Source organism: Bubalus kerabau, chromosome 18 (assembly GCF_029407905.1).
Source record: "Bubalus kerabau isolate K-KA32 ecotype Philippines breed swamp buffalo chromosome 18, PCC_UOA_SB_1v2, whole genome shotgun sequence".
Classification (NCBI taxonomy): domain Eukaryota; kingdom Metazoa; phylum Chordata; class Mammalia; order Artiodactyla; family Bovidae; genus Bubalus; species Bubalus kerabau.
In genome coordinates this window covers 5,186,580-5,203,904 of record NC_073641.1, presented here as the reverse complement: position 1 = coordinate 5,203,904, position 17,325 = coordinate 5,186,580, and the positions used below count along the sequence as shown (strand labels likewise).

The 17,325-nt window shown below is 47.0% G+C and overlaps 1 non-coding gene across 1 annotated transcript; it reads right to left on the bottom strand.

Moving 5' to 3' along the window:
* Window positions 1–5,038: 5,038 nt before the first annotated feature.
* LOC129633494 (U6 spliceosomal RNA) lies at window positions 5,039–5,143 on the bottom strand. The gene has a single exon (XR_008705078.1). It is a non-coding gene; the product is annotated as a U6 spliceosomal RNA (small nuclear RNA).
* Window positions 5,144–17,325: the final 12,182 nt, after the last annotated feature.

The following is a 17,325-nucleotide window of genomic DNA, read 5'->3' as shown; positions in this document are numbered from 1 at the left end:
CTTGTCCAGCTGTGGCACCTGCCTCTTTAGCTGTGCTGCACAGGCTTAGTTGCCATGTGGCATGAGGGATCCTAGTTCCCCACCAGGGATTGAACCCACATCACCTGCATTGGAAGGTGAATTCTTAATCACTGAACCACCAGGGAAGTCCCATGGGATGTCTTTGAATGAATTTAACGGTTTAAGTCAGTGAACTCTGAGCAAAGCAGATTGACCTCCGCAATGTGGGTGGGCCTTATCCAATCCATTGAAGACCTGAATAAAACCAAAAGACTGACTTCCTCTGAGCAACAAGGAATTCTACAGCAAATGGCCTTCATATCTGAACTGAAACACTGGCTGTCTTCTGGGACTTAAGCCTAACTGATAACTGATAGCCTAACTGATAGCCTTTCAAACTATAATGTCAGCTTGTCCCTAGGTGTGCAGTTTGCCAGACCATTCTGCAGATTTTCAACTTGCCAATCTCTACAATTGTGTGAGCCAGTTCCATAAAATGCATCTCTCTCTTTCTCTACCTCTTGTTTTTCTAGAGAGCCCTGACTAATACCTCAATTCCCTTACCAGTCTGTGGCGTCAGCAGAGCTGAACTCTCTTGCTAGCAGGGGCGCAGGGATGCCTCTTGGCCAATCCATAACGATCAATGTGGCACAACCTTCCTCACTTCCTGCAAGGGCTTGCTTCTGTAAAATTGGGTGTACATCTGGGTTTTCTTTGTGTAAACTAAAATCTCTTAAACTCAGAGTATCAGGCAAGATGCTTTCAGCAACAAAACCCCAAAACCTCAACTCATAAACCATAAGTAAATATTTAGCTCATGTTTAGCTCATGAAAAGTCCAGGTGCAGGGCAGTTTCCAGAACTGGCTAGCTTAGCAGTTCAGGGCTGTCATCAGAGTGGACTCCTTCCAGTCATCCTCTGGGTCTCCGTGTTGGTTTCATCCTCAGCTGGGTAGTAACAGCCACAGTGGTTCCAGATGTCTCAAGCCCACACCGCAGCATCAGGGGAAAGTAGGAGACCTCACTTTCTGTGGCTTTCTCTTAAAAGAGAGGAAACTCTTCTGGAGAGCCTCCAGCAGCTTCCTCTCTCATCTAATAAGCCAGAATTGCTCTTCATGGCCACTCCTGAACCTAGGTGGGTGACGTCATATTAACTGACTCAGACTAACCCCCTTGGGGGCTTCCCAGGTGTGTGCGTGCGTGCTAAGTCACTCTGGTCACGTCTGACTCTTTGAGACCCTATGGACTGTAGCCTTCCAGGTTTCTCTGTCCATGGGATTCTCCAAGGAAGAATTCTGGAGTGGGTTTCCATGCCCTCCTCCAGGGGATCTTCCCCACCCAGGGATCAAAACCGTGTCTCTTACCCACTCTTGCATTGGCAGACAGGTTCTTTACCACTAGCAACACCTGGGAAGCCCAGTGGTAAAGAATCCACCTGCCAATGCACAAGGCACAAGAGATGAGGGTTCGATCCCTGGGTCAGGAAGATCCCCTGAAGTAGGAAATGGCAACGCACTCCAGTATTATTGCCTGGAAAATTTTACGGACACAGGAGCCTGGTGGGGTCACAAAAGAGTCAGACACGACTTAGTAACCCACCAAACCCCCTTGGATGCACTGGACGTTGGAATGAATGATGACGCCTACTTGAGTGTGCCCCACAGCTGCAGAAGCCTCTATTAAAAAAAACCCTCTGAATTGCACATCTGTTTGGCAAATGTGCCGTTAAAGAGGTGGGTTCTGACAGGTCTAAAGGTGACACACATTGACAGTTATTCTGAATTGTATTTTACTGTATTTTCCCCCTCTGAGTATTTCTCGGAGAAGGCACTGAGTATTTCTAGAGGCCATCACTTGTCCACATATGACACTCCCAACAGGTCACTCTCTTCCAAGGTGGCTTTCTCAAGGCTTGTATAAGAGATCACACTGTAAATACTGAGGATCTGGGAAGAGAATGATGACAATATGCAAGAGCAGTACATACAATATGTCGTTTAATTCCTGTAGGAACTCTGGAAAATAGCTCTCATTATCTCTTGTGTCAGTTAGGGATGCTTCAGGTGCAAGTAACAGAGTACCTGAAGACTAACATTGACTTAATTACCTTCTGTAACAATGAGTCCCAAATGCAATAGTTTGGTGTTACCATCAAGGAACTTGCTATCCTTCCCCTGATTACCCCAGTGCCTGGGCGTTTATTTATAGGCTCATCATATCATGGTTGTAAAATGATTACTTCAGCTGCAATTAGCGCACCTTTGCACAAAGGAATTCAAGGCAGGAAAGAAAGGGAAGGAAAATGTTTTGCATAAACCTCCAATCAGATTTCCGATTGGTCAGACTTGGTCACATGCCCTCTCCCCAGCCAATCACTAGATTAGATCAAATATGTTGTATCCACATGGTAAGCACATTGCCACATGGATGAATTATCTAATAGCAAGGGAAATGGGTAAATAGCTATGTGGTGGGTTACTAGCAGTGTTTTATTGTTCAGTCTCCAAGTCATGTCTGACTCTTCTCAACCCCATGAATTGCAGCACACCAGGCTTCCCTGTCCCTCACTATCTCCCAGAGTCTGCCCAAGTTCATGTCCAATGGATTGGTGATGCTATCCAACCATCTCATCCTCTGCAACCGTCTTACCCTTTGGCAGTCAATCTTTCCCAGCATCAGGGTCTTTTCCAATGAGTTGGCTATTTGTATCAGGTGGCCAAAGTATTGGAGCTTTTTGCCTATTTGCCACATGCCTATTTTACAAATGGGCTCCCCTGATAGCTCAGTTGGTAAAGAATCTGCTTGTAATGCAGTAGACCCTGGTTCAACTCCTGGGTCAGGAAGATCCACTGGAAAAGGGATAGGCTACCCACTCCAGTATTCTTGGGCTTTCCTTGTGGCTCAACTGGTAAAGAATCCGCCTGCAATACAGGAGACCTGGGTTCAATCCCTGGGTTAGGAAGATCCCCTGGAGAGGAGAACAGCTACCCACTCCAGTACTCTGGTCTGGAGGATTCCGTGGACTGTGTAGTCCATGGGGTTGCAAAGAGTCAGACACGACTGAGCGACTTTTACTTTCACTTTATTTTACAAATGATGAAACAGCAGTTCCAAGAGGTTAAGCAAAATGCCCAAAGTCACCCAGGCTACAAGAGGCAGAAGTAAGATTTAAATTCAGGTCAAGGTATTCCAGATCAAGGGTCTTTCCATAGTCAGATGATAGCAGGTGAGGATATATGTCCTGAAGTTCTTGTTATTCACATTCCTGAACCTTCCATTGGCCAATTGCACTTCATGCTGGCTGTCCATGATCACCCCAAGTGTGGATGGTACCCCATGCTCACCGACCACTGGCCCCATCACACATGCAACCAATCCAACAAGGACTTCCAGTTTGTTATTTGGAGGGTATTAAGACACAGCTCTGCTGGCAAGTACAGTCATTAACATCCAGCTGTTAAAGGCAATGGTTCCGTTTGTGCTGAGACATTTTTATGACATCCAGTGAACATGAGAGAACTGTGAGCAGAACCATTTATAGACTTAATCCTAAGGCCGGCAATGATATAAATGTAATGCTTTTTCCAGGTGTGGATTGGGGAAAGCTGCATGCATAAACTTTGAGTTGACAAAGGACTTATGTAGAAAAGGAGAGGGTCACAGGAAAACACAGCGTACAAAACTCAGGTTAGAAATCAGGACGTCTCCTTCTCCTTCTAGTCCCATCTCTGACGTTTGCCAGCTGTGGGACCCTGGGCTGGCTACCTCTTCTCTCTGGTTGAACCTTCTTCCCATCCTTGTTTTTGCCCACACATACACACACACAAACCTAATTTCAGAGAAGAACTAATTCTTACTCACCTTTGTTTTCTTTTTATTGTCTAAGGTCTAGCCCATGATAGGTCCTCAGAAAGTGTTTGAATCAGTGAATGAATGAGTAAATAAATGAAGTTAATGGATGACTCTCTCCCTTGAGGGAGGAGTAGTAACTGATTTCCACATTCTTATCTACAATAGAGGAGGAACTCAATCCAAGCTAAGTGAACATGTGAATGAATGAAATGTTCCCAGTCATCTATTATGTTTACCGACTCCACCTGGCCTTTGCACTTCCTGGTTCTTCTGCCTAGAACTTTCCTCACCTTATTCATTCTCATCACAGCTCAAATATCTCCTTCTCAGAGATGCTGGACCCACTCACCTTGTCCAAGATTCACACTCCCACTTCTAGCACCTCTCTATGTTTCACCACATTGCCTTATTCATTTTCCTTCCTAGTACTTTTCTCAATATGTGACGGTTTTATTTATTTGTGATCTTCCCGCTCCCCCAGCCTACAATACAACGAGTTGCAGCCGGAGACTCAAGGTTCCTCTCAAGTTTCAGCGGAGGACTTGGGGTTCCTCTCAAGTTGTGTTGGGGCAACTCCTCTCTACCAGTGATGTGCAGGGTGGCCCCTGTCCAGTTGCCACGTGTGGGTGGCTACTCGATAGTTGCAGCATGGGGCTCCTCACTAACTCCTTGAAAGTCAGGCAATTCAAGAGTCTATCTTGTTCACTGTGGTATCACCATCAGAATGTCTGGCACAGTTTAGAAGCTAAATAAATAATTATTGAGTGAATGAGCAAATGACTATGACTTCCAACCTCTTATAAGCCTTCCAATGGTTCCCTTTCCAGAGCCAGAGGCTCTTTCTCATCCACCCAAATCCCTCCAGGACCTCTCACAATATAAAGCATCTCAAAAGTTTTTCCAACTGAAGCCCACATGCCCTAGACGCTGTGCTCTGCAATAAGAGAAGCCACTGCGATGAGAGAGTAGCCCCTGCTTGCTGCAACTACAGAAAGTCCATGCTCAGCAATGAAGACCCAGCACAACCAAACATTAAATAAATAAATATTTTTTTAAGTCTTTCCAGCCTTGGTGTCAGTAATTTCATACCGCCTTGGACCTCCTACTCCAACCTTCTCCTATCCCCAGCCCTACCCTTCATCCTTGGCATTACTGGCTATGTTTAATTATGGTCCAACCACGCAATGGAAAATGATAAAGCTACTAAAAATAATTTGCACGTCATCCTTGTGCAGGGGCCATGCTAATCTTCTCGGCATTGTTCCAATTTTAGTATATGTGCTGCTGAAGCCAGGGAAGCCTGGTGTGCTGCAGTCCATGGGGTCGCAGAGAGTCAGACATGACTGAGCAACTGAACATCAACAACTAAAAATAATAAAGAAGTGCTTTATTGACATGGGAAGTTGTTCATAATACGTTGTTAATTAGATTAAGATGTTTCATATAGGTAGTTAGATTCTACTTCTACTAAATCTCTGTGTGTAGTTGTACTTATATGTGCATGAACCATATGGAAGCAATTGGAAGATTATGCAACAAAATATTACCAGTGATAGTATTTGTGTATTTCCTTTATGTTTTCCAATTTTCTTATCATGTTTCTATATCCCTTATATAATTTCTGAAAATATTAAAATGAACCATGTGACATTGCTATTTTGATAAACTAAAACCGGCCAATTGTCTTCTGTTTCATATGATTGGATGAAACAAACTGAGTTGAATTTTAGAAAGCATTAGAAAGAATATAAAGACTTAAGAAATCCCAATGGGATTAAGTGATACAAACTGCCATGTATAAAACAGATAAGCTATATATTGTATAGCATGGGGAATTATACCCATTATCTAGTAATAACTTTCAATGGAATTTAATCTGTAAAAATACTAAATCACAGTGCTGTACACCTGAAACTAATATAATGTTATAAATCAACTCTACTTTCACTAAAACTAAGAGCCCCAAAATTGTGTGCTGGGTGGAACCGCCATGTAGAGAACCACCCCATCCAGAGAACCAGGTTTAAGGACCAGGTCTTTTAAAGCTAAAAGGCTGTGACCCTTCTATGTCCCATAATAGGGCACTAAAGTCCCGATCACTGCAGACCGACAGGTGACACCTGAGAGGACTGATCAGGTAAGAACTGGGAGGTGATTTCTGTTGTGATTGTGGATTTCAGGCTACCTTGCCTGGGCTCCATACATAGAGTGCCCGATTTGGGAATCATTTCGCCTGTTGTCACTTCAGCAGAAGTCAGCTCTGCACCCTGGGAGGCTGTCGAGAGTCACCAAAGGAAGGACAGGAGGAGGGAGGAGAGGAGAAAGGGAAGGAAGAGAGGATATTTATGTTTCCCAAGTGCACAAGTCAGCAGCTGGAGCTTTCCCCAATGTGCTAAGCATAGTTTCTGAAAGGGGAAGTGACGCCCATATCTATGACGATCATTTGTAAAAACTCAGTGGTCAACACTGAAGGAAAATCCCTAATTTAGACACTCAAAAGAACCTTTTGTGAAGTAATGACTCTGATGGGCTGTGGCATTTGTCAAAAGGTTTTGTCTTAGATAAGCACCTAGCTCAGAAGCGGGAAGTCAGAGTAAGGGAGATGGCAAGAGCTGTGGAAGGTTCTGGGAAAGGTCATAACCAGCCTTAGTCACTGTGCTCAAACCACAAATCAATAGGCTTTGAATATTTAGTGTAGACATTCACCCTTGGCAAGAAAGGGAGCTTCACCCAGTCTCTGGAAGGCAAGGACGGTGTATGCTTAAATGCATTTGAGGAAATAACAGCAGGAAAGGCAAATGTAATATAACTACATGCAAAAAAAAAAAAAAGGCAAGTCTAAATGACAAATAACTAAAAAATTTGTATTTATTTAAAAATAAACAAGAGTGGGAATTCCACTTCACTGGAAATCAAACAAAGGCAAATTAAAGCAAGAAGATGTCTATTCTCTGTTGTCAAACTAACAGCAGTTTTAAAGGTTAAAAGTATATAAGATCCCACACTGATGAGCGTGAGTAATATGAGTGTCCTCAATAACTAGATGTGGAACTGTGAATTTTTATATTTATATATATATACACATATATGGATGTATGTATATATGCAAATAATATAATATAAACGAGATTTGGGCTTCCCTGGTGGCTGAGACACTAAAGAATCTGCCTGCAATACAGGAGACCTGGGTTCAATCCCTGGATAGGGAGATCCCCTGGAGAATGGAATGGCAACCCACTCCAGTACTCTTGCCTGGAGAATCCCCTGGACAGAGGAGCCTGGCGGGCTACAGTCCATGGGACTGCAGAGTCAGACATGACTGAGCAACTAACACATTCATTCATTCAACAATATATAACAGAAATTTCAAGAGCTTTGGCCTAGTAATTCTATTTCTGAGCATCTATCTTAGAAAAACAATCCTTAAATTTTTAACTTTGATTTAATTATTTATAATAGTTTAAAAGTTGAAACAACTTAAACCTTCAATAATATTGGGATGATTAGGTAGATGACAACATATTTACTTAAAATAGTACTGTAAGCATTTAAAATAGTATTTATAAAAACCTTATTAATAAGGACAATCAGTTCAGCTCAGTTCAGTCACTCAGTTGTGTCCGACTCTTTGCAACCCCATGGACTGCAGCATGCCAGGCATCCCTGTCCATCACTAACTCCCACAGTTTACTCAAACTCATCTCCATTGAGTCAGTGATGCCATCCAACCATCTCATCTTCTGTCATCCCTTCTCCTCCTGCCTTCAATCCTTCCCAGCATCAGGGTGTTTTCCAATGAGTCAGCTGTTCGCATCAGGTGGCCAAAGTATTGGAGTTTCAGCTTCAACATCAGTCCTTCAAATGAACACTCAGGACTAATCTCCTTTCCTTAAAAAACTGGAAATAGAACTGCCATGCTGCTAAGTTGCTTCAGTCGTGTCCAACTCTGTGCGGCCCCATAGATGGCAGCCCATCAGGCTCCCCCATCCCTGGGATTCTCCAAGCAAGAACACTGGAGTGGGTTGCCATTTCCTTCTCCAATGCATGAAAGTGAAAAGTGAAAGTGAAGTCGTGCAGTCGTGTCCAACCCTCAGCGACCCCATGGACTTCAGCCTTCCAGGCTTCTCCATCCATGGGATTTTCCAGGCAAGAGTACTGGAGTGGGGTGCCATTGCCTTCTCCGAGAACTGCCATACAACCCAGCAATCCCACTGCTGGGCATACACACTGAGGAAACCAGAATTGAAAGAGACATGTGTACCCCAATTTTCATTGCAGCACTGTTTACAATAGCCAGGACGTGGAAGCAACCTAGATGTCCATCGGCAGATGAATGGATAAGAATGCTGTGGTACATATACACAATGGAATATTATTCAGCCATTAAAAAGAACACATCTGAATCAGTTCTAATGAAGTGGATGGGAAACTGGAGCCTATTATACAGAGTGAAATCAGAAAGAAAAACACCAATGCAGTATACCAATGCATATATATGGAATTTAGAAAGATGGTAACAATGACCCTATATGTGAGATAGCAAAAGAGACACAGATGTAAAGAACAGTCTTTTGGATTCTATGGGAGAAGGCTAGGGTGGGATGATTTGAAAGAATAGCATTGAAACATGTATATTACCATATGTGAAATAGATTGCCAGCCCAGGTTCGATGAGACACGATGCTCAGGGCTGGTTCACTGGGATGACCCTGAGGGATAGGATGAGGAGGGGGTTCAGGATAGGGAACACATGTACACCCATGCTGATTCATGTCAATGTATGGCAAAACCCACTACAATATTGTAATCAGCCTCCAATCAAAATAAATAAATTGATTTTAAAAAAGAAAAAAAAGGACTTCTCTCCTTTAGGATGGACTGGTTGGATCTCCTTGAAGTCCAAGGGACTCTCAAGAGTCTTCTCCAACACCACAGTTCAAAAGCATCAATTCTTTGGTGCTCAGCTTTCTTTATGATCCAACTCTCACATCCATACATGACTACTGGAAAAACTATAGCCTTGACAAGATGGACCTTTGTTGGCAAAGTAATGTCTTTGCTTTTTAATATGCTGTCTAGGTTGGTCATAGCTTTTCTTCCAAGGAACAAGTGTCTTTCAATTTCATGGCTGCAGTCACCATCTGCAGTGATTTTGGAGCCCCAAAATGTAAAGTCTCTCACTGTTTCCACTGTTTCCCCATCTATTTGCCATGAAGTGATGGGACCAGATGCTATGATCTTCGTTTTCTGAATGTTGAGTTTTAAGCCAGCTTTTTCACTCTCCTTATCCACTTTCATCAAAAGGCTCTTTAGTTCTTCTTCACTTTCTGCCATAAAGGTGGTGTCATCTGAGTATCTGAAGTTATTGATATTACTCCTGGCAATCTTGATTCCAGCTTGTGCTTCATCCAGCCTGGCATTTCACATGATGTACTCTGCATATAAGTTAAATAAACAGGATGACAATATACAGCCTTAACATACTCCCATTCCCAATTTGGAACCAGTCTGTTGTTCCATGTCCAGTTCTAACTGTTGCTATTAGTCTTAGTCTGTTTTAAATGCTAGTATTGGCTTCGGTATTAGGATCAGAATTAGCTTTAGAATAGGAATGAAAGTGAACGAAGATCATGGCATCCGGTCCTATCACTTCATGGGAAATAGATGAGGAAACAGCGTCAGACTTTATTTTTCTGGGCTCCAAAATCACTGCAGATGGTGACTGCAACCATGACATTTAGAGACGCTTACTCCTTGGAAGGAAAGTTATGACCAACCTAGATAGCATATTCAAAAGCAGAGACATTACTTTGCCAACAAAGGTTCGTCTAGTCAAGGCTATGGTTTTTCCTGTGGTCATGTATGGATGTGAGAGTTGGACTGTGAAGAAGGCTGAGGGCCGAAGAATTGATGCTTTTGAACTGTGGTGTTGGAGAAGACTCTGGAGAGTCCCTTGGACTGCAAGGAGATCCAACCAGTCCATTCTGAAGGAGATCAGCCCTGGGATTTCTTTGGAAGGAATGATGCTAAAGCTGAAACTCCAGTACTTTGGCCACCTCATGAGAAGAGCTGACTCATTGGAAAAGACTCTGATGCTGGGAGGGATTGGGGGCAGGAGGAGAAGGGGACGACAGAGGATGAGATGGCTGGATGGCATCACTGACTCGATGGACGTGAGTCTGGGTGAACTCCGGGAGTTGGTGATGGACAGGGAGGCCTGGCTGCTGCGATTCATGGGGTTGCAAAGAGTCGGACACGACTGAGCGACTGATCTGATCTGATGAAAGTGAAAGTGTTAGTTGCTCAGTCATGTTGGACTCTTTGTGATCCCATGGACTGTAGCCTGCCAGGCTCCTCTGTCCATGGGATTCTCCAGGCAAGAATACTGGAGTGGATTGCCATTTCCTTCTCCAGGGGATCTTCCTGACCTAGGGATCGAACTGAGGTCTTCAACACTGCAGGCACATTCTTTATCATCTGAGCCACACTGTAAATTAAACACTGGAGATACAGAATGAAGACACCTAATCCAGCAGATGGGAGTGGGTGTGGAAGACTTCGAAGGAACTGGCATTTAAGCTGAGCCATGAGGAATAACTAGGAGTTCACTTGGTGAATGCGACGGTGGAGATGTATTCTAGGAAGGGAGAACCATGTGTGCAAAGGCCCAGAGCTGAGAGAAAGCAGAGGGCACACAGTTAACTTAAAGACTTCTGGCATAGAAGACACACTCAGGTGGAGAGAAACTTATGAGATGAAGTTGTTGAGGGCGGCAAGAGCAGAGGCCAAAAGGCCTCTGAGCCAGCACGGAGGTTTGGACGCCATCGTGAGGTCACGACGGCTTTCGGCAGGGAAGCTGCAGGAGCAGATTTGTGTTTTAGAAAGCCCTTTCAGCAGGCCCTGTGCAGAAGAACTGAAGGAGGCTGGACGCAGGGAGTCCGGGAGGAGGCGGTGGGCATCATCCAGGGATGGGAAAACGGCGACCCAAACTGGGAGCCAGGTGGAGACGGGGCGGGGCCTAGAAGGGGGCGGGGCGGGGCCGAGAAGGGGGCGGGGCGGCAGGCTCCTGGCTTGAGTGACAAGCACTTGGGCTGAAGGTCTGTTTTTAGCTTCTCCCCTTTCGAGTTTGTATCCATAATAAGATAATGAGATTCTTGGAGGGCAGGGACTGTTTTAAGCATCTGTGACTCCCTGGGGCCTGGTACACAGTGGGCGCTCAATGAATGTCTCCCCCATTCGGGCCCCTCCCAGCCACCAGCCGTTCCACTGGGCTGAGCCCTTGCCAAGGCCTTTACCACAGCAAACCAAACCGCAGTGGGTTTCCAGAAATGTGGAAAACATCCCCTCAGGAATCCAGACGTCCCCACGGCTCTCCTGTGCAGCAGAGGGAGGGAGGAGCTGGGCTCCGGGGGAAGGCTGGGGGCTGAAGGCCACCGCTACCCAGGGCTGGCATAAGTGGCCCATGGGGACGGCCTGCAAGAGGAGTCAGGAAGGGAAAGCCGTCCTTCAGGGCAAGTGTGAGGGGCACACCGGCTCTCCAGCACTCAGGGGCTACTGAGTAAAGCCAAGACAGGCAATAAAATCTCACCCAGCCTCCACCCCCAACATACACACACAGACCATCTCCTCACCTCCTGTCATGGAGCATCTGCGAGGGCCCAGTAGTGGCCTGGGCACCCTGTACACAGTGTCTCCCGGGACCCCCCACAACCCGACTCAGCGATGACTGATGGATGAGGAAATGAAAAGCCAGAGAGGTGAACTGTCTTGCTCAAGATCACACAGCCCGTAAGGGAGGGTTTGGAGATTTCAACCCAGCCCTTGTGGTCCTAAAGCCCTTAATTTTCAGCCACCCAGTCAGAAAGGCCAAAGCTTGGAGCTGGTGGCCCATGAGGTCAACTCAGCATGCAGACATGTTTTGCTTGGACCCAAGTCTGCTTTAAAAAGTGGGAAATTTCACATAAAAGACGAGGTTTCCGGCTTCTGGTTAGAAATCAGATCTGGCAACCCTGGACCCACCTTTCCATGGGACCACAACTGGCTGAGCTGAGGAGTGGCTGCCCCTCAGTCCAGGCTTGTGGTCGCCACACCCCGCCCCAGCCCACATTCCTCATAGATGTCCCCTGCCTGGCCCCTGAGAGTACCTGCCTTTGCATCCTGGCAGGCCTGCAGGCACCCTCTCAGGAGAGAGACCCAGACCGTAGTGTGAAGGTTCTGAGCCCCTTCCTCAGCATCCGTCTCTGTGTGTTAAGTGCATATTCTTTAAAGTCAGGCCTGGAGCCCATGGGATTTCTCTTTCTGAGCTTCAGTTTTCTCATCTTTAAAACAAGGATGTTAGTACTTATCTAGGACTATGGAGAGAATGACTTGCATTTTCAATCCCTGGGTTTGGGCCACCCACAACTCCTCCTTCCCCCTTTTGTGGAACAGGATAAGTTCAGGGGGTCTAGCAATCACTCAGGCCCAGGCAACACCCATCAGAGTGGAATGAGAACAGGCCAGGTTTGTGGGTTCATGGGCTAGATGAGGCACTGCCTCTAGGCTGTCACAGACCTTGGGCCCTTTCCTAAACCAAATTGAGTGGACCCACTGGTTCCTTCTGTGTCTGTTGCCCTCTTTAGAATGCACACTCTGCGAGACCTATAACCACATTTTATTCCCATCTGTATCCTGCAAGCTCACTATGTACTAATAAAATCTCTTAGTGTGGAGGCCCCGAGGCTCAGTCCTTGGTCCTTTTCTCTCCTCTGTCTCTTCTCTTTGCTTTGTGATCTTTCCAATCTTAAGGCTTTAAACATCATTCATACACCAATGACTCCCAGATCTATACCTCTACCCAGACCTGCTCCTGACCCAGAGGCGTACCTAACTGCCTATTCAACATCGACACTTAGATAACTAGTGCACATCTCAGACTCAGCATGTCCAGGCTTGAACTCCTAATCTCCCCCCAAGTGACTTCACCTGTCACCTCTCAGGTGATGGCAACTCCATCCTTCCAGCTGTTCAGCCACAAAGCCACAATGCCATCCAACCTCTCTTGCCTAGATTATTACAATAGCTTCCTAGCTTGTCATCACCCTGCTTGGACTCTTACCTCTTGCCAGGGTATTCTGTACACAAGAGTCACAGCAGTCCTTTTAAAACTGAAATTAACTGTGTCTCTACCTTAAAACCCTGAAGTGATGCCCTCTTCCTTGCAGTAGATGCTAGAGTTCTTAACAATGGCCTACAAAACCTTGCATAACCTGGAGCCCTCTCTGACCTCACTTACTGCTCTCCTCTGCACTCAGAGTTTCAGTTACTTGCACAAAATCAAGTTCTAGCAGGGCAAAGAGGACTAGAACTCAAGTCTGTTTTGTCTTCAATGTTCTCAAGCTTCTGCTGCAAAGCACAAGTTCCTGGCAAGTCTCATTGTTTTTCCTGTACTGCGGTTTCCTCATCTCTAAAATAAAGATATTCCTTCCTATCTGAATTACAGAGAAGATGAGATTAGATACTTTCTAAAGTTATATTCCACCTCCAATATTTGATAAACCTGAATGGGACTTGAGCAGGAGCTCTGGTCTAATCATTTCTATATCTCCAGTGCCTGGCACTTAAGAAACATGGGATGGATGGGTGGATAAATATATGGGTAGAAGGATGGATGGATGGGTGGATGGATGGAAAGTGGGTGGATGGATGGAAGAGTAGAATGTGGGTGGATAGATAGATATATAAATGGATGATTGAATAAAGGAATAAATTCTTTGGCCATCTGATGCGAAGAGCTGACTCATTTGAAAAGACCCTGATGCTGGGAAAGATTGAGGGCAGGAGGAGAAGGGGATGACAGAGGATGAGATGGTTGGATGGCATCACCTACTCGGTGGACATGAGTTTGGGTGGACTCCGGGAGTTGGTGATGGACAGGGAGGCCTGGTGTGCTGCGGTTCATGGGGTCGCAGAGAGTTGGACACAACTGAGTGACTCAGCTGAACTGAAGGGAAATTCAGAGAGTTGAGAAGAGGAGAAAATATGGCTGACAGGCTGCTCCCTAGACTTCTGATTTGGAGTTGGAAGACTGCGATAATACCAAACACAGGAGAGCCTCACTTCCTTACCAAATACTCAATAGAAGAACAAATCTGGGGATGCCAAGGGGATGGAAGCCAATGAACCATCAAGAGACAGGTTGTGACAGAGGACAGAGCACAGACCGTAGGGTTGGAAGGATCTGGCTTCCAATTTTGTCCCTGCAGCCTAATCGCTGTGTGATGCCAAGCCCAGTTTTCTCAGGGGTCCTGGGGATACTGTAATCCCCAGCCCTCTTGTATTCATTGTGAGGACTAAAGGAGGTACTGTATTGATATATATTTTACAGTGCCTGACACATAGGAGGTGTGCAGAAATGGTGCTGCCATCATGGTTAGGAAAGGCCTCAGCCAAGGAGAGGGGCCAGGCCAGACCTGGCACCCCAGAGTGGACTCCCTGTCTTGACGCTGCCTGAGACGCTTAGCTGAGAGATGCCAGAGGCAGAGGCCAAGCACTCTGTCTGTATCTGCCCATCTTAGCTCCGTAGTCCAACTGGCCGGGCTTGGTAGGTTACAGGTCTGCCTCGATGCACGGCAGTCCTGGCTGCATCCCTCCCTGACAGGTTCTTAAGGGGCCAGCCACCTGCCCTGTCCCACCTGACATAGGGGGAGAACTCAGCCTCAGGACCCAGGGCCCCAACTTCTCAGGGAGCGCTCAGACATGAGGAACTTTCCATCCACATTGCAGGAATATTTTTTGCAGAAAAAAAAAAAAACTAAAAACCTTCATCCTTTGGCCTCTGGGAGAATATTCCTTTTATGTGAAACTGGCTGGGAGGAAAATTCAAGATTCCTTCTCCTTCGCCTAATTGATATCAACATGAAATATTCTGGTGTTGTTTTAATAAGACTTTGGTTTTCCAGCAAGAGTAGGGGAAAAAAAGAAAAAAGATCTTCTCCTGGACCAGAATATTTTTAGCGAAAATATTTTGCTTGCATCCTCCGCGCCCCCTCCCCTCCCTGTTCCTGCCCTGGCTTCAAAGGCACAGCAGTGCCGTTCTGGGGTGCTGAGCGGCCCACACTCGGCAGCCCCTCCGCCCCTTGCATGGCAGGCAGGCCGGCCAGGGAGTGCCAAGCCAGGAAGATATTTTTTCCAGAAGCGGCATCTGGCTCCTTGGCAGGCGCACAAGCAGTTGTGCTGGCAGCCGGGGCTGGCCGGGGTCTGCCGTGTGTTTAGGCTGCTGCCTCTTCGGACTCTCTCCCGCAGACACGGCGTTCTCTCTGCTGGGCCGGCCCCTCCCTCCTCACCCCTCAAGAGGGCGAGGGCGGGGCTGGGGGGATCTCAGAGCTCCTGAGGGCTCTGCCCCCTGCCTCTCAATGGGGTCTGACGCTGCAGACCCACCTGGGCGCCATCTCTTGCCAACTTGCATTTGGGCAGGTGGGTTAACCTTTCTGAGTCCTCAGTTTCCTCAGTTGGGAAATATGAGTCATCACCATCTCCATAAACTTTTCTGCCGTCTGATCTGGCCTGGATCTGACTTTCCAGCTGAGTATCTTACCCTCTTCCCTTCATGCACGAACCCTCCACCCCTCTCCATGAGCGTGGCCTCCTTTGCATTCTCAAACCTACAAAATCTTTGCAACACTAGAGCCTTGGCACTTGCTCTAGCCTCTGTCCAACTTCAGAACAGCTGGTTCCTCCTTGCCCTTCTGGTCGCCACTCAAAGGCCTCCTCTTCTGAGAGGCTTTCCCTGACTTCTCCATCTCAAGCAGCCATTGGAACTGCCAGCACGTCTCCCCAGAGCTTTCCCTCAGATCAATTCCCGCAGCCTGCTCTCTTTGGTATTTGGTATTGTTCACCCCCCTCCCACCCCCAGCCTAGGGGCTCCGTGAGAACCAGAATCTGGTCTGTTCCATCCATTCCTCCATCCTGACTGTGCCACTCAGGGACTTCCCAGGAGCTTTTCAGGGACTCCTGGCCCCACTGGAGACGCCTCCTGATTTTTCTCTCTTCAAGAGCCCTCAGGACTCATAACACCCCCAGCCCAGCCCATCAGAGATGAGCAACGGGAAGGAGGCTAGCCTTCATTATTTGCCCCCAACTTAATGCATCAAGACTGCCCATCGTGTCCTGTTCCTCTTCATCCCAACCCTGCAAGGTAGGACTGATTATCACTGATTTACAAATGAAGATTCTGATAAGCTGAAGGGCCGACCCGCTGTCACACAGCTAGGAGATGGCCAGCTCAGCCTAACCCCATTGCCCCCTTTCTTCTAGTCCCCACAGCTGGTCCTGCCACCGTGCTAGCTGGAGGCTCAGGCAGGAGGCCACAGTCAGTCAAAAGACAGCTCCACCGTGCTAGCTGGGGGCTCAGGCAGGAGGCCACATCAGTCTAAGGACAGCCCCTATGCAGAGTCCCTTGTGCCCTGCCCAGGTGTTCTCCAACCTTCACCTTGTGAAACTCACAACGGCACTGTGGGTGGGGATCGTGAAACCCCACCACGTAGAGGAGGACACTGAGGCTCATGGGATTGAAGTGGCTCCCCTGAGTGCACACAGGAAGCAAGGAGTTCCCGAGATGCTCAGTGGAATGGCCCCACTGCCAGAGTGAGACCCTTCTAGCATTGGTGCCATGCTTTCTAAGCATCTTCAGTGACCATTACTGATCACACAGTTGGAATGGGTCTGTGCTCAGTCACTGAATGCATGGATGGGCGGATGAATGGATCCCAGAGCAAAATGTGAATTTTGGTCTCCCTGGATAACAGGACCCAAGGTCCACAGCCTGCGTCTATTCCCTATCCCAGGCCTAGTGTTGTTGTTCAGTCACTAAGTCGTGTCCAACACTTTGTGACCCCGTGGACTGCAGCATGCCAGGCTCCATTGTCCTTCACTATCTCCCTCAGTTTTCTCAAATCCATGTTCATTGAGTCAATGATGCTACCTAATCATTTCATCCTCTGCCGCCCCCTTCTCCTTTTGCCTTCAGTCTTTCCCAGCATCAGGGTCTTTTCCAATGAGTTGACACTTCGCATCAGGAGGCCAAAGTATTGGAGCTTCAGCTTCAGCATCAGTCCTTCCAACGAATATTCAGGGTCTAAACCTCATGGATGTCCAGGTGCCAGCTTCAAGCTGCACGGCTTTCCCCAGGGGCTGGCCCCACAGTGAAACCATTGCAACTAGCCCTCAGGGCTCTCAATCTCCCTCCCCTCCCCACCCCCACCCCCCATAGGAGCCAGAGATCAGAAATGATAGCCACAATTAATTAAATTAGTTCTGCAGCAACCTTCTATGCGGCCACCCAACTCTACCTGCTTTGGGATATCAGAATGACGATGTTGAAGGGCACTCCTGAGCCTGCAGAGAACCTGAGGCACAGACAGGGGAAGAAACATGTTGAGATTACTCAGTCTTGGTCCTGGGGCTAGCCTGTCTGGGTAGGGAGGGCTTCAGTGGCA